Raw genomic sequence first — 20,952 nt, 5'->3', positions numbered from 1 at the left:
CCTGGACATAGAAAAGACCAAAAACGTATTTCTCTGTTAGGGATCTGACTATGGGTCCAAACCACTAGTTGTTCAGATGATGCTACTACATCATCTCTTTTCTACTTTTGCTTCCTGCTGAATGCTAACTAGAGGGCCATGGTGGTCTCTAGTTGCTAGAGACTGAATGTTTGTTGATATTGTTGTTGTTCGGTTGCTAAGTCATGTCAAACTCTGCGACCCTGTGGACTACAGGACACCAGGCTTCCCTGTCCCTGACTATCTCCTGGAGTTTGCTCAGATTCATGTCCATTGGGTCAGTGATGCCATCCAACCATCTCTCTGTCATCCCCTTCTCCTCCTACCCTTAATCTTTCCCAGCATCAGGGTCTTTTCTGATGAGCTGGCTCTTTGCCTCAGATGGCCAAAGTACTGGAGCTTCAGCATCAGTACTTCCAATGGATATTCAGGGTTGATTTCCTTCAGGATTGACTGGTTTGATCTCCTTGCTGCCAAAGGACTCTCAAGAGTCTTATCCAATACCACAATTCAAAAGCATCAGTTCTTCATTGCTCAGCCTTCTTTATGGTCCAACTCTCACACCCATACATGACTACTGAATCATGTATTCACATATGTGATTCAAAGAATCACAGTTTTGACTATATGGACCTTTGTCCGCAAAGTGATGTCTCTGCTTTTTGATATGCTGTCTAGGTTAGTCATAGCTTTTTTCCAAGGAGTAAGCATTTTTTAATTTCATGTCTGCAGTCACCATCTGCAGTGATTTTAGAGCTCAGGAAAATAAAGTCTGTCACAGTTTCCATTATTTCCCCATGTATTTGCCATGAAGTGGTGGGACTGGATGCCATGATCTTTGTTCTTTAAATGTTGAGTTTTAAACCAGCTTTTTCATGCTCCTCTTTCACTTTCATCAAGAAGCTCTTTAGTTCCTCTTCACTTTCTGCCATAAGTATGGTGTCATCTGCGTATCTGAGGTTATTGATATTTCTCCTGGCAATCTTGATTCCAGCTCGTGAGTCACCCAGCCTGGCATTTCACATGATGTACTCTGTATATAATTTAAATAAGCAGGGTGACAATATATAGCCTTGACATATGACTGAATGTTTATATCCCCTTAAAATCATAGTTTGCAACAACCTCCACTGTGATGGTATTAGGAGGTGGGGCCTTTGGGAGGTGATTAGTCATGAGGGTGGAGCCCTCATGAATGGAATTAGTGCCCTTACAAAGAGACCCCACAGAGCTCCCTCACTGCTTCCGTCACATTAGGATATAATGAAATGACAATCTGTGAACTAAGAAGTGGGTCCCCACAGACACAGAACCTGCCAGCACTTTTACTTGGGCTTCCCAGCCTTCAAGATTGTGAGCAATAAATTTTTGTTACTTACTAGCCACCCAGTCTGCCAAAAAATATGCCAAAAGATTTGGAAAACTCAGCAGTGGCCACAGGACTTGTCAGTCTTCATTGCAATCCCAAAGAAAGGCAATGCCAAAGAATGTTCAAACTACTGCACAATTGCACTCATTTCAGACGCTAGCAAAGTAATGCTCAAAATTCTTCAAGCCAGGCTTCAACAGTACATGAACCAAGAAATCCCAGATGTTCAAGCTGAATTTAGAAAAGGCAGAGGAACCAGAGATCAAATTGCCAACATCTGTTGGATCATAGAAAAGGCAAGAGAATTCCAGAAAAACATCTACTTATGCTTCAGTGACTATGCTAAAGCCTTTGAGAGTGTGGATCACAACAAACTGTGGAAAATTCTGAAAGAGATGGGAATACCAGACCACCTTACCTGCCTCCTGAGAAACCTGTATGCAGGTCAGGAAGCAACAGTTAGAACTGGACATGGAACAACAGACTGGTTCCAAATTGGGAAAGTAATACATCAAGGCTGTATATTGTCACCTGCTTATTTAACTTCTATGCAGAGTACATCATGAGAAACGCTGGGCTAGAAGAAACACAAGCTGGAATCAAGATTGCCAGGAGAAATATCAATAACCTCAGATATGCATATGATATCACCCTAATGGCAGAAAAGTAAAGAGGAACTAAAGAGCCTCTTGCTGAAAGGTTCATCAAGGTTCTTGATGAAAGAAGAGAGTGAAAAAGTTGGCTTAAAACTCACCATTTAAAGAACAAAGATCATGGCATCCAGTCCATCACTTCATGGCAAATAGATAGGGAAATAATGGAAACTGTGACAGACTTTATTTTCTTGGGCTCCAAAATCACTGCAGATGATGACTGCAGACGTGAAATTAAAAGACGCTTGCTCCTTGTAAGAAAAGCTATGACCATCCTAGACAGCATATTAAAAAGCAGAGACATTACCTTGCCAACAAAGGTCCATATAGTCAAAGCTATAGTTTTTCCGGTTGTCATGTATGGATGTGAGAGTTGGACTATAAAGAAGGCTGAGCACCGAAGGATTGATGCTTTTGAACTGTGGTGCTGGAGAAGACTCTTGAGCGTCCCTTGGACAGCAAGGAGGTCAAATCAGGGAATCCTCAAGGAAATCAATCCCGAATATTCATTGGAAGGACTGATGCTGAAGCTAAAGCTGAAGCGCCAATACTTTGGCCATCTGATGCAAAGAGCTGACTCATTAGGAAAGACCCTGATGCTGGGAAAGATTGAAGGTAAGCGGAGAAGGGGATGACAGAGGATGAGATGGTTGGATGGCATCACTAACTTAATGGACGTGAGTTTGAGCAAGCTCCGGGAGATGGTGAAGGACAGGGAAGCCTGGTGTGCTGCAATCTATGGTGTCGCAAAGAGTCAGACACAACTGAGCGACTGAACAAGAAGCCCACCCAGTCTGTAATATTCTGTTAAAGCCGCCTGAACGGACTACTGAAGGGCTGGACTCTGTCTTTCCATCAGTGATACTGTAACTGTGACCCTTCAAACTTTAACCCACTGGAATTCAAGGCCTCTCTGAATCAGTTTTGTCTTATTCAGGGGGCCCTAAGGCCTAAGTGGCAGTTGTTTGGAATTGCATCAGCCAGTCTATGAATGGTACAGCAGGGCTTGACAGACAACTGCATGTGACAGGGAGATTTCCTGTCCTTCCCCATTTCCAACCTTAACTTTGAAGCATTCTCTACTCAACTCCTGACTCTGCAAGGCTCACACAAGGACTCATTGAAGAGCATTAAGATAAAGATAAAAGGGAGCTGACATGGAAAGCTGATTGAAAATATAGATCATCGTTGACAGTATAGGTTTGAGGATAGAGATACAGTGGGAAGTGAAACATTTTTACAGCCACACCAAGTCTGCCTGTAATATCTTGAAAAGGCTCAGGTTCAAGGCACCCTGGAATGTCAACAGAGAACAACAATGGACTATGGTTAGGATACCTGACCTTGACCTCTGATTACCAAGTGGAACTTGGTACGTGTGTGCATGCTAAGTCACTCCGCTCTTTTGTGATGTTTTGGACTGTAGCCCACCAGGCTCCTCTGTCCATGGAATTTTCCAGGCAAGAATGCTGGAGTGGGGTGCTATTTCCTCCTTCAGGAGATCTTTCTGACCCAAGAATTGAACCTGTGTCTCTTTTGTCTCCTGCGTTGACAGGCAGGTTCTTTATCACTAGCGGCACCTGGGAAGCCCAGAAACTTGGTACAGGATACACTGTAAATTTCCACTGGTCTGTTACAGGTGGTGATCAACATAGAGGACATATAAAATTGGGGAATGTGAGAATTGGGGTCCCTGAAGGAAAGTGAAAGTCACTCAGTAGTGTCCGACTTTTTATGACCCCATGGACTATACAGTTCATGGAATTTTCTAGGCCAGAATACTGGAGTGGGTAGCCTTTTGCTTCTCTAGGGGATCTTCCCAACCCAGGGATTGAACCCAGGTCTCCCACACTGCAGGTGGATTCTTTACCAGCTGACCCACCAGGGAAGCCCAAGAATACTGGAGTGGGTTGCCTATTCTTTCTCTGGTGGATCTTCCCAATCCAGGAATCGAACCAGGCTTTCCTGCATTGCAGGTGGATTCTTTACCAACTGAGCTATGAGGGAAGCTGCTGCTGCTGCTGCTGCTAAGTCACTTCAGTCATGTCCAACTCTGTGCGACCCCATAGATGGTAGCCCACCAGGCTCTGCCGTCCCTGGGATTCTCCAGGCAAGAACACTGGAGTGGGTTGCCGTTTCTTTCTCCAATGCATGAAAGTGGAAAGTGAAAAGTGAAAGCGAAGTCACTCAGTCGTGTCAGACTCTTTGCGACCCCATGGACGGCAGCCCACCGGGCTCCTCCATCCATGGGATTTTCCAGGCAAGAGTACTGGAGTGGGGTGCCATTGCCTTCTCCGATGAGGGAAGCTGATCCCTGCCAAACCCCAATTGCCAGACCACTGAATGCAGATCTTCATTTGTAATCAATTCAGTGCAGAGCCTCAGTCCTAGCATTTCACCCCTAAAATAAGGAATAATAACAACCATTTACTGAGCCTTCCCCACATGCTAGATATGATGCTTAGTTTTTTCATAACAGCTCTTTTGGGGTAGAATTTTCATACCATAGGATTTTTTAATTTTTCATTTATTTATTTTTGACTGCCTGGGTCTTTGTTGCTGCACGTGGGCTTTCTCTCATTTCAGTAAGTCGGGGCTCCTCTCTAGTTGCGGTGCACAGGCTTCACATTGCGGTGGCTCCTCTTGCTGTGGAGCACAGGCTCCAGATGCACAGGTTCCAGTAGTTGCAGCGTGTGGGCTCAGCAGTTGCATCACGCAGGCTCAGTAATTGTGGCTGTCAGGCTTAGTTGCTCCACAACATGTGGAATCTTCCCAGCCCAGGAATCGAACCTGTGTCCCCTGCATTGGCAGGTGGATTCTTATCCACTGTACCTCCAGGGAAGTCCCACACCATAATACTGACCCATTGTAAGTGTACAATTAAATGATTTTCAAAAAATACATAAAACTGTGCAATCGTGATCACAATCCAGTTTTAGGCTATCCCATTCCTTGCCAACGCTCTCTCAAACCTGTATACAGTCGGTCCCCACTCCCACACTTGGGCCCAGGCAACCTCAGGACTTCTTTTCTCTACAAATTTCTCTTTTCTGCACATTTTATGGAAATTGAATCATACAATACATAGTCTTTTGCATTTGGCTTCTTTTACTTAGTGCAATGCTTTTGAGGTTTGTCTGCATGGTAGCATATCTCAGCACACATCTTCCTCGACTTTACAATGGAGCCACATCCCAATAAACCCATTGTAAACTGAATATATCATAAGCGGAAAGTTCATTTAATAGACTGAATCTACCAACAATCATACCAAGCCTTAAACATGCTCAGAACACTTATATTCCTCAACAGCTGGGCACAATAGTCTAACACCAAGCCTATTTTATAGTAAAGTAGGTAAAGTATAGTAAAGTTGACTAGCTCATGTAATACAGTGAATACTATTAACTGCCCCGTAGAAGCTGCCAGGACTGCCTTGCACAGTGTCAGCACAAGGCCTGCTTACATCCTGCCATGTAAATGACTTCTGGTGAACCGATTTCTGTGGCCCGCGGCTATTTATCCTGTGTTGTATTCATGGCTCTGTGACCTATACCAGGTGGAGTATGGATGAAAAAAGATAAATATCCTGTAGTGCTCTAGAGTTCAGGAAGCCCTCTCACTCTCAGCCCCTAACAAATCCCTGTGAGTTGATCATTTTCCCACTTGTGCAATGGGGTTAATGGTGAGTCTGGAGTTAGGAGGCTTAACCTGCCTGCATCCGGCAATCAGGAAGATGGCACAGGTGGTCTTGTACCTCGTTGTCTGCCCCCACCCCCAGATCCCATGCTCTTTCCTAAACAGAATCATTAAGACTGGAAATGGATTATGTTACTTAAACCAAACAGTCTTCCCCTGCCCCTAAACTGTCCTCCCAAGTAGTTGGAAACAGGACTGGGTTTATGTATTTACTAGTTTTATGAATTTGAATTTCTATTAAGGCATTAACCAGGGTGTTTTGATTAAACTTTTAACTGCCACATTAAAATTTTTAGCTTTTCTTTTGTGAGGAGGGGGATAAGGAATATAAATGAGTAAATATGTGCTTTATTCTTTAGTTTTTATTTTTTTCAAGAAACATCACAAGGCAAAAACATCACAAGCTTACCAGGAGCTCCCACTTCAGTTGGGCATTTCCAAGTTTACTTGGTGAAATTGGGAAAAGTTTTCAAATACAGTAGCTAAGCCAAAGGCTTCTCAGGTGGCTCAGTGGTCAAGAATCTGCCTGCCAAGGCAGGAGACTTGGGTTCAACCCCTGGGTAGGGAAGATCCCCTGGAGAAGGAAATGACAACCCACTCCAGTATTCCTGCCTGGAGAATGCCATGGACAGAGGAGGCTGGCAGGCTACAGACCATGGAGTCTCAGAGTTGGACATGACTTTGGGACTGAGCACTCCACCATACTGCAAGTGAACAGTTGGATGGTTGTCTGGGTGAAGAAAAGTTGTAAGTATATTCATTGTTCACCTCTGCAGTCACATGGTTGACCAGAAGCTATGGTCAAGCATCATACTGTAAAATTCAAAGCATAATTTCTAAAGAAAGCATATCACTTATGCACCATTGTAAAACTGAAAAATCATAAGTCAAACATCATGTTGGGATTATTTGTATTTTGTTCCTTTTTTATTGCTGAATAGCATTCCATTTCATGGATACACCACATTTTGTGTATGACAGACATTTCATTGTTCCAACTTCTTGGCTATTGTGATATAAAATAATGCTGCTGTGAACATTCACATACAAGTCTTTGTGTGGAGATATGTTTTCATTTCTTTGAGGAAGATAAAGAGTTGAGTTGCTGGGTTGTACAGTAAGCTTATGTTTAAGTTTTTAAGAAATTGTCAGACTGTTTTCCAAAGCGGCTGCACCATTTTTCATTCCCACCAGCAACATATGGGGCTCCTAGTTTCTGCACATCTTTTCTAACAATTACTTTTGTCGGTCTTTTAATTTATAGCCATTCTTGTATGTGTACAGAGGTATCTTAATGGAGCTTCATTTTGTTATATCTAATCCTCCCACCAACCCTGTATTAGGATCGGCGAGGTTATGCTTGGTAAGAAACAGTCCTCAAACTTCATTGGCTCAAGACAACAAAGGTGTATTTCTCCTTCCTGTTACATGTTCAGTGGTGATTTGAAGTAGGAGGAGGGGCTGTGTTCATCAAAGACCCTCAGGGACCCAGGCCACTGGAAACGCATGAAGTTAAAAAACAAACTGCATATCAATTCTATTTCTAATTCAATATCTATTCCCTCTGGTAGTGAGAAGTTGCTTTCATTCTTATTTTGCTAACCAGCAAATTACATGGCTCTGATTAACTTCAAAGGGATGAAAAGTATAATAATAATTTTATTATGTGTTTAGAGGTGAAGTGAGATGATAAGAATTGATGTGCATCCAATAAGCACCTAATGTATAGCACATGGAACTCTAAAAAAAAAAAAATTGACGTGCAGGGACTTGCCTGGTGGTCCAGTGGTTAAGACTCCGAGACTCCAGTGCAGGGAATGTGGGTTTGATCACTGGTTGGGGAACAAGATCCCATATGCTGTGCAGTGTGGCAAAAAAAAAAAAAAAACAGAATTGATACGCAGTTTGTTTTTTAACTTCATGCATTTCCAGTAGCCTGGATCCTTGAGGTCTTTGATGAACTATGGACAGAGGTTCGTGACATTGTACAGGAGACAGGGAGCAAGACCATCCCCAAGAAAAAGAAATGCAAAAAAAGCAAAATAGCTGTCTGAGGAGGCCTTACAAACAGCTGTGAAAAGAAGAGAGTCGAAAGGCAAAGGAGAAAAGGAAAGTTATACCCATTTGAATGCAGACTTCCAAAGAATAGCAAGGAGAGATAAGAAAGCCTTCCTCAGCAAACAATGCAAAGAAATAGAGGAAAACAATAGAATGGGAAAGACTAGAGGTCTCTTCAAGAAAATTAGAGATACCAAGGGAACATTTCATGCAAAGATGGGCACAATAAAGGACAGAAATGGTATGGACCTAACAGAAGCAGAAGATATTAAGAAGAGGTGGCAAGAATACACAGAAGAACTGTACAAAAAAGATCTTCATGACCCAGATAATCATGAAGGTGTGATCACTCACACTCACCTAGAGCCGGACATCCTGGAATGTGAAGTCAGGTGGGCCTTAGGAAGCATCACTACGAACAAAGCTAGTGGAGGTGATGGAATTCCAGTGGAGCTATTTCAAATCGTAAAAGATGATGCTGTGAAAGTGCTGCACTCAATATGTCAGCAAATTTGGAAAACTCAGCAGTGGCCACAGGACTGGAAAAGGTCAGTGTTCATTCCAAACCCAAAGAAAGGCAATGTCAAAGAACGCTCAAACTACCGCACAGTTGTACTCATCTTACACGCTAGTAAAGTAATGCTCAAAATTGTCCAAGCCAGGCTTCAGCAATACATGAACCGTGAACTTTCAGATGTTCAAGCCGGTTTTAGAAAAGGCAGAGGAACCAGAGATCAAATTGCCAACATCCCTTGGATCATCAAAAAAGCAAGAGAGCTCCAGAAAAACATCTATTTCTGCTTTATTGACTATGCCAAAGCCTTTGACTGTGTGGATCACAATAAACTGTGGAAAATTCTGAAAGAGATGGGAATACCAGACCACCTGACATGCTTCTTGAGAAACCTGTATGCAGGTCAAGAAGCAACAGTTAGAACTGTACATAGAACAACAGACTGGTTCCAAATAGGAAAAGGAGTACGTCAAGGGTGTATATTGTCACCCTGCTTATTTAACTTATATGCAGTGTACATCATGAGAAACACTGGGCTGGAGGAAGCACAAGCTGGAATCAAGATTGCTGGGAGAAATATCAATAACTTCAGGTATGCAGATGATACCACCCTTATGGCAGAAAGTGAAGAAGAACTAAAGAGCCTCTTGATGAAAGTGAAAGAGGAGAGTGAAAAAGTTGGCTTAAAGCTCAACATTCAGAAAACTAAATCATGGCATCCGGTCCCATTACTTCATGGAAAATAGATGGAGAAACAGTGGAAACAGTGGCTGACTTTATTTTTCTGGGCTTTAAAATCACTGCAGATGGTGATTGCAGCCATGAAATTAAAAGACACTTACTCCTTGGAAGTAAAGTTATGATCAACCTAGACAGCATATTAAAAAGCAGAGACATTACTTTGCCAACAAAAGTCCATCTAGTCAAGGCTATGGTTTTTCCAGTGGTCATGTATGGATGTGAGCGTTGGACTATGAAGAAAGCTGAGCGCTGAAGAATTGATGCTTTTGAACTGTGGTGTTGGAGAACACTCTTGAGAGTCCCTTGGACTGCAAGGAGATCCAACCAGTCCATGCTAAAGGAGATCAGTCCTGGGTGTTCATTGGAAGGACTGATGCTGAAGCTGAAGCTCCAGTACTTTGGCCACCTGATGCGAAGAACTGACTCATTGGAAAAGACCCTGATGGTGGGAAAGATTGAGGGCAGGAGGAGAAGGGGACAACAGAGGATGAGATGGTTGGATGGCATCACCAACACAATGGACATGGGTTTGGGTGGACTCCAGGAGTTGGTGATGGACAGGGAGGCCTGTCGTGCTGCAGTTCATGGGGTTGCAAAAAGTTGGACACAACTGAGCAACTGAACTAAACTGAACTAGAGGTGAAGAGGAGCTGGAATATTTGCAAATAAATAACTTTCATAAATACCTAAAGGAAGATGCTACATCACCATTTTACACATTAGGTAACCAAAACTCGATTTGGTTGGAGGATGCGTAGCTAATAATTGAACAAAGGAATCTGACTCCCAAGGCTGTGTTCTGAACTATTGTGCTGAAGTTTTCTTCTAGATAGTATTAATGATAAATAGTCTTTTGAGACGTCTCTGGCCTCCCTAGTGGCTTAGACGGTAAAGAATTTGAATGCAATGCAGGAGACCTGGGTTCAACCCTTGGGTTGGGAAGATCCCCTGGAGAAGGGAATGACAACCCATTCCAGTATTCTTGTCTGGAGAAATTCAATGGATAGAGGAGCCTGGTGGGCTACAGCCCACCCTATGGTTGCAAAAGAGTTGGACCCCACTGAGCAGGTACATACGCATTTTAGAGAACAGGGCATAACGGCAGGGAACTCCCTGAAGGCAACTCCCAGCCATGCAGGGAGGGCAGCTGTGAGGTTCTAGGGACTCGCTAGGAGCACAGCTCCCGGATCACACCTAGTTTGGAATCTGGCTCTGCTGGCTGCCTATGCATCCTTGTAAGGTGCTCCTCCAAGCCTCAGGGCACTCCTGGGTAAGTGGGGCTAACACTCAGGAGGATTCATTGCACAGGGTGGCTAGGATTTAATCAGAAAACATGCAAAAAGCACTCACTCTGGGACCTGGAACTTATGAGTCTCAGTGACTGTGTTAATAATACCAATATCATCGTAATCACCATCAAAGCATTCAGCAGATGGAAATAGAAAACTCTCCAGATTTGGTGCTTAGGAATTTGCTGTTCTTTGAATCATAGTCATTTTTTTTTTATTTAATTGAGCTATAGTTGATTTACAATACGGTTTTAGTTTTGTATACAGCAAAGTGATTCAGGTATGTGTATTATATGTATATATATTCTTTTCAGATTATTTTCTATTATAGGTTATTATAAGATATTGAATATAGTTCCCTGTGCTATACAGTAGGTCCTTGGTATTTATGGAATGATTGATGACTTCAATCACGTCATTGAAGTTATCCTTGGATAACCTTATCTACGGAAGCCCTGCTTCTGTCAACATGGGTCCAGGGTCATTTATAAGTTGAGGAAGGAGAAGGGAATTCAAGAAGATGATGAATAAGATAAGAATAGGATGAATGAAAGAATGGGATAAAAATAAGCCAGTGAGGAACAGAAGAGGCAGTTGTTTCTTGGAGGGCAGAACTAGCTTAGCAATAAGAACATGGTTCTGTCTTTTTCACTGGCTCTGGGACCCTGAGTGGGTCACTTGACCTGCCTGGCCTTCTGTCTAGAGAACTTAGGGGGTGAAATCACAGAGGCAACTTTGGTCTTACCTCTTCTTGCCTCTTTACAATTTCAGTGGGTTAAGTCCTTATCTTGGCATGGGATGTCAGTTTAGGTGGGGACCTTCCTTTCACTCATAGTTTTTTTTTTTTTTTAAGTTCTATGATTCCTGAGTCACAAATTACTCTCATTTCCAAAATCTCATCCAATTATTAATAATACCTAAAACTATCATTAAAGATGAGCCTCTTTTTCCTCTTCTTCCATCTGCAACCCACCATCATGGGCTGCTGGCCTTTGGGGAAGAAAGAAATAGACACCATCTTCCCCCACCAAACACAGACAGTGGGGTAGAAGAGGGGACATGCAGGACAAAGAGGGGTGGGGGAGGAAGGTACAGACAGACCTTGGAGATGTTGTGGGTTCGGTGCCAGATGACCACAATAAAGCAAATATCACAATAAAGCAAGTCCCAGGAAATTGTTGGTTTCCCAATGCATATAAAAGTTATGTTTACACTCTACTGTAAGTCTATTGGGGCTTTCCTGGTGGCTCAGACAGTAAAGACTCTGCCTGAAATGCAGGAGATGTGGGTTCAATCTCTGCATCGGAAGATCATCTGGAGGAGGAAATGGCAACCCACTCCAGTATTCTTGCCTGGACAATCCCATGGAAAGAGGAGCCTGACGGGCTTACAGTCCATAGGGTTGCAAAGAGTCAGACACGTAGTCTATTAAGCGTGCAATAACATTATGTCTAATAAATATGCATACATAATTTACATACATATATAATTTTAAAATACTTTTTTGCCAAAAATGATAACCATCATTTGAGTCATAATCTTTTTGCTGGTGGAGCATTTAAAGTATCATGAAATTTACCACGATATGACAAAAACACAAAGTGAACAAATACTGTTGGAAAAATTTCGCTGATAGACTTGTTCAACACAGGGTTGCCATAAACCTTTAATCTGTTAAAAAAAATGTGGTATCTGTGAAGTATCATATAACAAAGTATGCCTATACTTACTTTGGCTTTTAGAATCAAAAGATAACATTGTCTCCTCTGGGTTTGCTCAAGTACCACACAGGGTCATGGCCAGATCATGGTCATGGGTATGGAAGAGTTCCCAGCGTGGGTTAATACAACTCACACCACCAAGCCGCTTCACCAGAATCTGGTGATTCATCTCCACCCTCTCCTGAGGAGGACTGGTTGCCCTTCTCAGCCACCCTGAGACAAAATCCATCAGTCAGCTCGCTCATGTGAGGTCCATTGACAGTCATTAGGAAAACCTCCCTCTCTGCTTGGCTTTCTAGCCCTCCTTCATCCTGTGGATTGCTCAGGGGGTCACCTCCACCTCCCTAAATACAAGGGCCGCCCAGCAAACTCTGCGTAGAACCTCGAGAAACTACTCTCGCGAGACCTGAGGCGCAAGAACTGGTTAACCGCCCCTGCCCCACCTTCTGCGTGTGTGTTTATTAGGAGGTAAATGACAGCATGGGATTCGCCCCTCCCACCCAAGAAAAAAAATCATCCTAAAATTCTCTCTTAATGCCTATTGATTCTTTTTTATCCTCTTTGTGGATTAGGGATTTGAGAAATCGGAGGGATTAGAATTGTGAACCTAATTTGAAAGTACTGGCTGTGAAAATCTACATCCTCGTCTGGAGACTCCCATTGCAATTTCCTATCTATTTGATCTCGATGTCTCTCTGTAACTTCCTACTTAGCCATTCTTTTACATATAAAGTGGAGATATTGTCTGTCCTTCCCCTGTGGGGGTTTTTAGGAGGTGCAGTGATATAACCGATGCATGCAAAGTGCTAAGCACAGTGCAGGGCACATGGACAGAACTCAGGTATATGCTGATATTATTCCGCCTGAATCCCTAGCACTTAAGCTGAGGATATGACATGTAGGAAGCTTTCAATAAATGTTAATGAATGGTTTCTAAATAGCTAACTGTATTGCAAGGCAAAATAAAAATAAGGGCTAAGTAAATATATAAGCTCTGTATCATGGCAACCAAGTGAGGCAGTAGGTAATTGTGAAGGACGAGTCGGAGGAAGCCTCAGTAGGAAAGCAGTATTTGGGATTTCAGTAAGCAGAAAATGGGGCCATTGAGCATGCGTGTAGTTTTAGGATGGCGTGTGTTTCTGGAAGAGCCCAAATGCGAGAAAGGGGAGTGCAGGATGAGCTCTTACTTAGGAATGGGGCTGGGGGGTTACTTTGCCCAAACGATGTTTTCTTATGGGCCAGCCTGTCTCAGTGAGGGATCTTTCAACAACAAGTGATAGAAAATCAACTCTGACAGGCTTCACCAGCAAAGGGAAAACATGGCTCATGAAAGTGCAAAGTTGAGGAGTAGGGTTCGACATCAGGTCCAGCTGGATCAAGGTTCACAGGATGTCAGCAGGATCTGTTCTTCAGCTTGGCTCTTGCTCAGTGCTGTTTTCATTCTCAGCAAGGCTCCCCCAGGAGTGGCAGGATGGCCATGGGACCTCCTGAGGCTGCCTTCCCCTCCAGAGGGAAATTCAGCTTATCTTCATCCTAACATTCCCAGCAGAAGTCCTGAGATTCGCTGTCATTGGCCTGTCCCGGGTCTCCTGTTGATGGGTTGTTATGGGCTTGGGCCTGCACCAGGCATGTGCAGCAATAAATGGTTACTCCAAGAGCTCAGTTTCTACTGCAGGAGAGCATGCTCTGGAGCTAAACTGCCTGACTTCCTATCTTGATTTCCCAGCTGTGTGACCTGGAACAGGGTCCATAATCTCTGGGTGCTTCATTTCTTTCATCTGTAAAATTGAAATAATCACGAGGATAGGGTTTTTGGAAAGATTATACAAGCTTTTTTTCAAAAAAAAAAATTTATTTGTTTGGCTGCATCAAGTGTTAGTTGTGGCATGTGAGATTTTTGATGCATCATGCGGGATCTTTCGTCATGGTGCATAGATTCTCTAGTTGTGGCGTGAAGGTTCAGTAGTTGTGGCACTTGGGCTTAGTTGCCCAAGTTGCATTTGGGACCTTAGTTTCCCAATCAGGGGTTGAACCCTCATCCCCTGTGTTGCAAGGCAGATTCTTAACCACTGAACCACCAGGGAAGTCCCTATATGAGCTTTCACAAATAAGTGTAAAACAGAATAATATCTTGAAGACCTGGACAAATGCTGAATTCATGGTGCACGCATGCTAAGTCACGTCGGTCATATCCAACTCTTTGCGACCCTATGTACTTTAGCATGCCAGGCTCCTCTGTCCATGGGATTCTCCAGGCAAGAATAGTGGAGTGGGTTGCCATGCCCTCCTCCAGGGGACCTTCCTGACCCAGGGATTGAACCTGTATCTCTTATGTCTCCCGTATTGGCAGGTGGGTTGTTTACCACTAGTGCCACCTGGGAATCCACTGTAGCTCTTGTTTTTACAATAGTGACTTGACTTTGTGGCCTCATTGCTTGATGTCTATTCACAGTTATTCCAGAAGTTTCCACCCCCACAGTTCTCTCAGGGAGAAGATTCCCTTTCAAGCATACGCTCAGTGCGACTCCAAGCAGAGCTCCACCAGGCCTGGAACACATACTTCCCACCATGAAGCTGGCCATGCTTAAAGAGGGTCCTTTTTAATTCACAGCTGAAGGTCTGAAACCCTGGTCATCCCCATACTTGGCAGAATAGGAGAAATCAAGAAGAAATCTTAGCACTTGGTCCCTTCCCTTAAGGAGTTTGCAATCTAATCTTAAAGAGCAGAACACTCTGTCAAATACAGCCTGCACCAGGATCCATTCCCAGAGGGACCTGCCAATCTGCCCAGCCAGGGTGTTTATAGAACGACATCCTTCCTTGGGAGCTCCTTCTCAGTTGTAACGGCAATGAACGTTTAGAAAAGGTGATGAGGAAGACGGAAACAGGGCCGATTCCCAAGGTCTGACTCGCCTGTTGTTTTTCCCCCCTCCTCTTGAACCATGCTTACAAAGAAAAAGGGCAACCCTTCCCCACGTAGTACCAGCAGGGTAACCTGAGAACATCCATTTAGCGCATCTGTCCCTGTGAAAAGGACCTTTCAGTGACACCGAGCTGAGTGTATCCCGCTCTATTTATAGGCACTGTTTGTTTAATTCGAGTCCCGTCTCTAAGAATAAATAATGAACTCATCCTGGGGGCCAGCCAGAGCCTACAACTCTGTGAGGAACCTGTAAATCCCTTTCTCTTTCCTTCTGGGTCTGGAAGGGGTTCTGTAACTCAGAGGTGAGCCACTTCCATTCGCTGGGCTGGGGTGGGCTGGAGACCCAGGCGTGCTCGGAAGTTGGGCTTGATGATGCTTTTTTGTCATGGTTTTGGAGGAGGTTTTTGATGTTTGATTTTAGGTTGGTGATCGAAGAGCCGATCTTGAACCTCTCTCCCCCTCAAAGGAGGGACCCTAACCTCATATTTGCACCCCTGGTTGCTTAAACTTCAGACACAAAGAGACCCATTTGGACTCAGATCCCTCAGTAAGGAAGATGTGGCTGTGGAGAAAGAGGACCCCTTTCCATACCCTCCCGACCTGGTAGCAGGGCCTGGGGCCAGACTGTCTCACAAGGTACAGTACCATCCCTGGGTGTGTTGTTTTGTTTTGTTTTTTTTTTCAGGGTGTGTGATGAGAACCAAGAGCCATAATGCACTTGAACTTGAAGTATGTAACCCCTGAAGGTGGTATAGGCCAGTCCAATAGAGCATCTCAAGAAAAAATAGTTTGGTTTGCAGTCCCCCTGTCCCCATGCTGACCTGCTGGTTTAGCAACTCCTAGAACCAGACCCACTGAGTTTGAAGGGAATGACCTCAATGGTATCTTTGGGTCTAATGCAGGACATTGACACCTAAATATTCAATGTCCAGTAACATCACAGAATAACATCCTGCCTTTCCAGGACTTTATCTTAAGAAGGTAACCAAGCTTCTCAGGGAAGTGTCCATTCATGTGCTTCTTCTCCCAGTATCTGTTGATTCACTTCTCCATGCCAGATGCTATTCTAGGCACAGGAGATGCCTTGATGAGGAAGACAAGGTAGTCATGAGATGACAAGGTCTGATTTACTCTGAAAAAATTTGGCATCTGCTCCCTTCCAACTGAGTCAGTCTGACTGTGAGATGTCTTCCCAGCAGGCCTGAGCTCCATTCATTTGTCCATTCCCCCATTCAGAAAGTACATGGGAGGCATGGTCTACATGTTAGGCACAGCTAGAATGCCTAGGTATCGTAGTGAGCTCGAGATCTCTCCCTGGCCTTAAGATGTTTGGAGTCCAGTGGGGAAGATGTATATTAATCAAATTATTACTGAAATATGGATTCTATTTTATTATTATAAATGTTTGTGAGTTCTATAGAGCAGGGATCCCCAACCCCTGGTACCGGTCTGTGGCCCATTAGGAACCTGGCCACACAGCAGGACATGAGTAGTGGGCGATTGAGTGAAACTTAATTTTTACTTACAGTCACTCCCCATCACTCACATTACCACCTGACTCCACCTCCTGTCCTGAGAAGGCAATGGCACCCCACTCCAGTACTCTTGCCTGGAAAATCCCATGGACGAAGGAGCCTGGTAGGCTGCAGTCCATGGGATTGCAAAGAGTCGGACACGACTGAGCGACTTAACTTTCCCTTTTCAGCTTCATGCATTGGAGAAGGAAATGGCAACCCACTCCAGTGTTCTTGCCTGGAGAATCCCAGGGATGGGGGAGCCTGGTGGGCTGCTGTCTCTGGGGTCGCACAGAGTCGGACACAACTGAAGCGACTTAGCAGCAGCAGCAGCCACCTCCTGTCAAATCAGTGGCGGCATTAGATTCTCATAGGAGCACAAACCCTACTGTGAACTGTGCATGTGAGGGATCAAGGTTGCACACTCCTTATGAGAATCTAATGCCTGATGACCTAAGGTAGAGTGAAGGCAATGATGCTGGCCCTGGGAGTGACTGCCACCATCTCCCATCATCCCCAGATGGGACCATCTAGTTGTTCAGGGCTCCCACGGATTCTGCATTATAATGAATTATATAATTATTTCATTATATGTCACAATGTAGTGATAATAGAAATAAAGGACATAATGCACTTGAATCATCCTGAAGCCACCCCCTCTTCTCCAGTCTGTGGAAGAATTGTCTTCCACAAAACTGGTCCCTGCTGCCAAAAAGGTTGGGTACCACTGCTATAAGGTGAAATTCAGGGTGCCATGAGCCAAGTTCAGAGCCTAAGAGAGGGATCGACTCTGAGGGTTGGTGAGCAGTGAATTAGCAATGATTAAGGATCCTTGAGTTGCCCCAGATGGTGAGTTGTCTGTGGAGTGGTGAAACAATGATGTCTATCTATAGGAAGTGTGTCTTCGAGTTTCCATTAGCTGCTCTGGGTCATGCACACCATCACCTGGCTGTCCTGAGGACTGTCACAGGCCGGTAGGTCTTGGTTACCTTAGGGAGAGTTTGTGTCCATGGAGAGCATGGGGATTCCTTTCGAGGCATCAGCTTGCTGAAGTTCTGACATTGACTTATGGGTCTGCCATGGACAGGGTGAAATCTTTTCCTTATGGGACGTTCTTCTCACTCTGTCTCATTGGGTCAAGGAGTAAAGAGTATCATCATCACATGTTTTCATGGTCTTACTTGTAAATGGTAGTCTGCCCACTATACTTAGAGATCTGGATGGGAAGACGGCCACACATTCCTCTCTGCAGTTTTATGCCTTCAAATGTTCACATACACTGGCTTTGGAAGTGGAATTTCTCACAAAGCAGTTGGCACCCCCAGGTATCTTTCTGGATTCATTTTGGTGCAACTTTGAGTGAATCCTTTCAGCAGTAAGCTCTTTATTTGAAAAGTACTATATGTTATTTCTTTTATGCCGAGTGTTTTGGTAGGAACCAAATTTAAAAAGCCTCTTGATGAGGGTTAAAGAGGAGAGTAAAAAAGCTGGCTTAAAACTCAACATGGAAAAAACTAACATCTGGCATCCAGTCTCATTGCTTCATGGCATAGATGGGTAAAAAGTGGAAATGGTGGCAGATTTTATTTTCTTGAGCTCCAAAATCACTGCAGATGGTGACTGCAGCCATAAAATTAAGATACTTGTTCCTTAGAAGAAAAGTATGACAAACCTAGACAGAGTATTAAAAGGCAGAGACATCACTTTGCCAACAAAGGTCTGTATAGTCAAAGCTATGGTTTTTCCAGTAGTCATGTAGGGGTGTGAGAATTGGACCATAAAGAAGGGTGAACCCTGAAGAACTGATGCTTTCAAACTGTGGTGCTGGAGAAGACTCTTGAGAGTCCCCTGAAATCAACCCTGAATACTCATTGGAAGGACTGATGCTGAAACTGAAGGTCCAATACTTTGGCCACCTGATGAGAAGAGCTGACTCATTGGAAAAGACCCTGATGCTGGGAAAGATTGAGGGCAGGAAGAGAAGGGGGTGAACAGGATGATATGGTTGGATGGCATCACCAAGGCAATGGACATGACTTTGAGCAAACTCCAGGAGATACTGAAGGACAGGGAAGCCTGGTGTGCTGCAGTCCATGGGGTTGCAAAGAGTCGGACCTGACTGAGCAACTGAAAGTGAAAATGAAAGTCACTCAGTCATGTCCAACTCTTTGCAACCCATTGGACTGTCCATGGAATTCTCCAGGCCAGAACACTGGAGTGGGTAGCCTTTCCCTTCTCCAGGGTATGTTCCCAACCCAGGGATTGAACCCAGGTCTCCTGCATTGTAGTCAGATTCTTAACCAGCTGAGCCACCAGGGAAGCCCAAGAATACTGGAGTGGGTAGCCAATCCCTTCTTCAGCAGATCTTCCTGACCCAGGAACTGAACTGGAGTCTCCTGCATTGCAGGCAGATTCTTGACCAACTGAGCTATCAGGGAAGCCCCCAGTGACTGAACAACAACACAAAGTTAAAGCCAAGAAAAAAAATATAAGAATGTGCCTTTACCTCTAAAAGTTTCCAAGGGTTCAGAAAAAGAATTTTCATTCATTGGTCCCAAAATATTTATTGAGCACCTACACTGTGCCAGACACAGAACCAGGAAGGTATGCATATCAACAGGACCAGTACAGCCTGCAGATCTTACAACTAGTGAAGGAGAGAGCTATTCAAACCATCAGGAACAGGAGAATTTCAGATAGTTTTATATGCTAGGCTGGGCAGAGAAGACCTCTCAGAAATCGTGACATTTGAGCAGAACCTGAATGATGAGATGGAGCCAACTGTGAAAAGTTTTAAGGGAAGAGCATTCTAACTGGAGAGAAAGGACAAACAGGAAAGATCTGTGGCACAAGAAAGATTGATTTGTTTAAAGAGGAATAGGAACTGAATGTGGCTAGGGACTCCCCTGGTGGTCCAGTGGTTAAGATTCCTCGCTCCCAATGCAGGTGGCCCAGCTTTCATCCCTGGTCAGGAAACTAGATTCCATATGCTGCAACTAAAGATCCCATCACAGCCAGATAAATATTTTTAAGAAAAGAAGTTTCTGTGGCTGAACGTGTATCAAGGGGGTGAGTGGTGGGTAAGCCGGGGTGTGGAGTGTGAATTTTAGTTTGAATTCAGAGGCAGCATTTGGTAGGTAAATGGATGGCATTTCAGCCTGTACCTATGTACCTACCTGAGGAAGATTTCTGTTGCCTTAGTGAAATTTTGAAAGTGAAAGACCTTGAAGTCTTAGAACTCAGAACCGCACAGAAACCCATAGATGGAAACAGAAGAGATTAATGTTGGCCTGTTCCTGGATAAAAACAGTCACCCCTAATCTCAGAGGCTTTCCTGGGCAGGAGAGGATGAAAGTACAAAGTGAACAAACCATGAAACAGTCTCCTGCTTGTTGTTCAGTATCCATTCCATCACCTTTTGGGGTCAGTGCCTGAAACCTCCTTTGGGAAATCGTTGCTTCCCTGTTCTTGGCAATCTGGTTTTGTCTCAGTCTAATCAGTGTTTTCTTCACATCCCACCCCGGCACCCAAGGGATTGACTCAGGGATGGGCACAGAACCCAGCCAGAGCCAATGAAACACAGGAAGACATTTCATGGCCCCTGCTGGCAAAAAGAATTTCCTCTCTCTTCCTTAGGAGCACCAGTCTATGGATATGAGGTCTAGAACCGCTGCAACCATTTGTGACCATGCAGGAAGATTCTGGAACTGCTAAAGGTTGTGGGGAAGCCCAGCAGGGTGCCTGAAGAGGAAGCCAACACCACAGAAGGCAGAACCAAGAGGAGAGAGAGAAGTCCTTGTGATGGCATCAAGTCCCTGGATCAAGCCTCACCTGAAGCCTGACCTAATGCTGGTCTTTTTAGTGGCCTCAGCCAATTAAATGTTCTTTATTATATAACCCAATTTAAATAAGGATTTCTATGTCTTACAACATAAAGGGCCCATCTATAAGGAAACCCTAGAATAGGTACCCAACAGTGCCAAGGGCCTCCTCTGCACCCCAAGCCTCTAGGAGGAAGTGAGCCTGTTCCAGAACCCAAATAAAAGGTCTCTCCTCCCACTTCTCTATTTCAGGGTTTCCATGCCTCCTGTCACCATAGCACCGTGACTCTCTTGGAGAGGCAGAGAAACAGAGGAGGAGAAGGGGCCTGTTTCCAGGCTGTGTTGCCACGTGTAGTGGCTGGGGATGGTGGGGGGCTGGGCAGCGAGGTGGCTCCACGCTTGACATTTCAGGATATAGATAAGAGGGTAAAAATAAACCCCCAAGCGCCTGTAGCAGCGCTCGCTTCTCTTGCTTCACAGCTCTTATCTCTCTCTGCTTTGGGGACAGAAAGGTTCCTTTCAGGTCGCCGCACAGCTTGCCTCCCTCCAGCCCTGGACAGGAAGGAGGAGATGTGGGTGGGTGGTTTACACCTGTCCACACCTGCCCATCCACCTCTGGGAGGTCAGGTGAC

The 20,952-nt window shown here is 44.4% G+C and overlaps 1 long non-coding RNA gene across 3 annotated transcripts in view; it reads left to right on the top strand.

Annotated features, from left to right (window-relative positions):
- The window catches only part of LOC102395383, a 31,173-nt gene extending 10,642 nt beyond the window's left edge, over window positions 1–20,531 (top strand). For all 3 annotated transcript variants that reach the window (XR_006548139.1, XR_006548138.2, XR_006548140.2), the window contains exons 3-4: window positions 15,499–15,621; window positions 20,136–20,531. This is a non-coding gene — a long non-coding RNA (uncharacterized LOC102395383). The remainder of the gene's footprint in view (window positions 1–15,498; window positions 15,622–20,135) is intronic.
- The last annotated feature ends 421 nt before the right edge of the window (window positions 20,532–20,952 follow it).

This window comes from Bubalus bubalis, chromosome 24 (genome assembly GCF_019923935.1).
Source record: "Bubalus bubalis isolate 160015118507 breed Murrah chromosome 24, NDDB_SH_1, whole genome shotgun sequence".
Classification (NCBI taxonomy): Eukaryota; Metazoa; Chordata; class Mammalia; order Artiodactyla; family Bovidae; genus Bubalus; species Bubalus bubalis.
The sequence above is the reverse complement of the archived record's forward strand: the minus strand, read 5'-3'. Positions and strand labels throughout refer to the sequence as shown.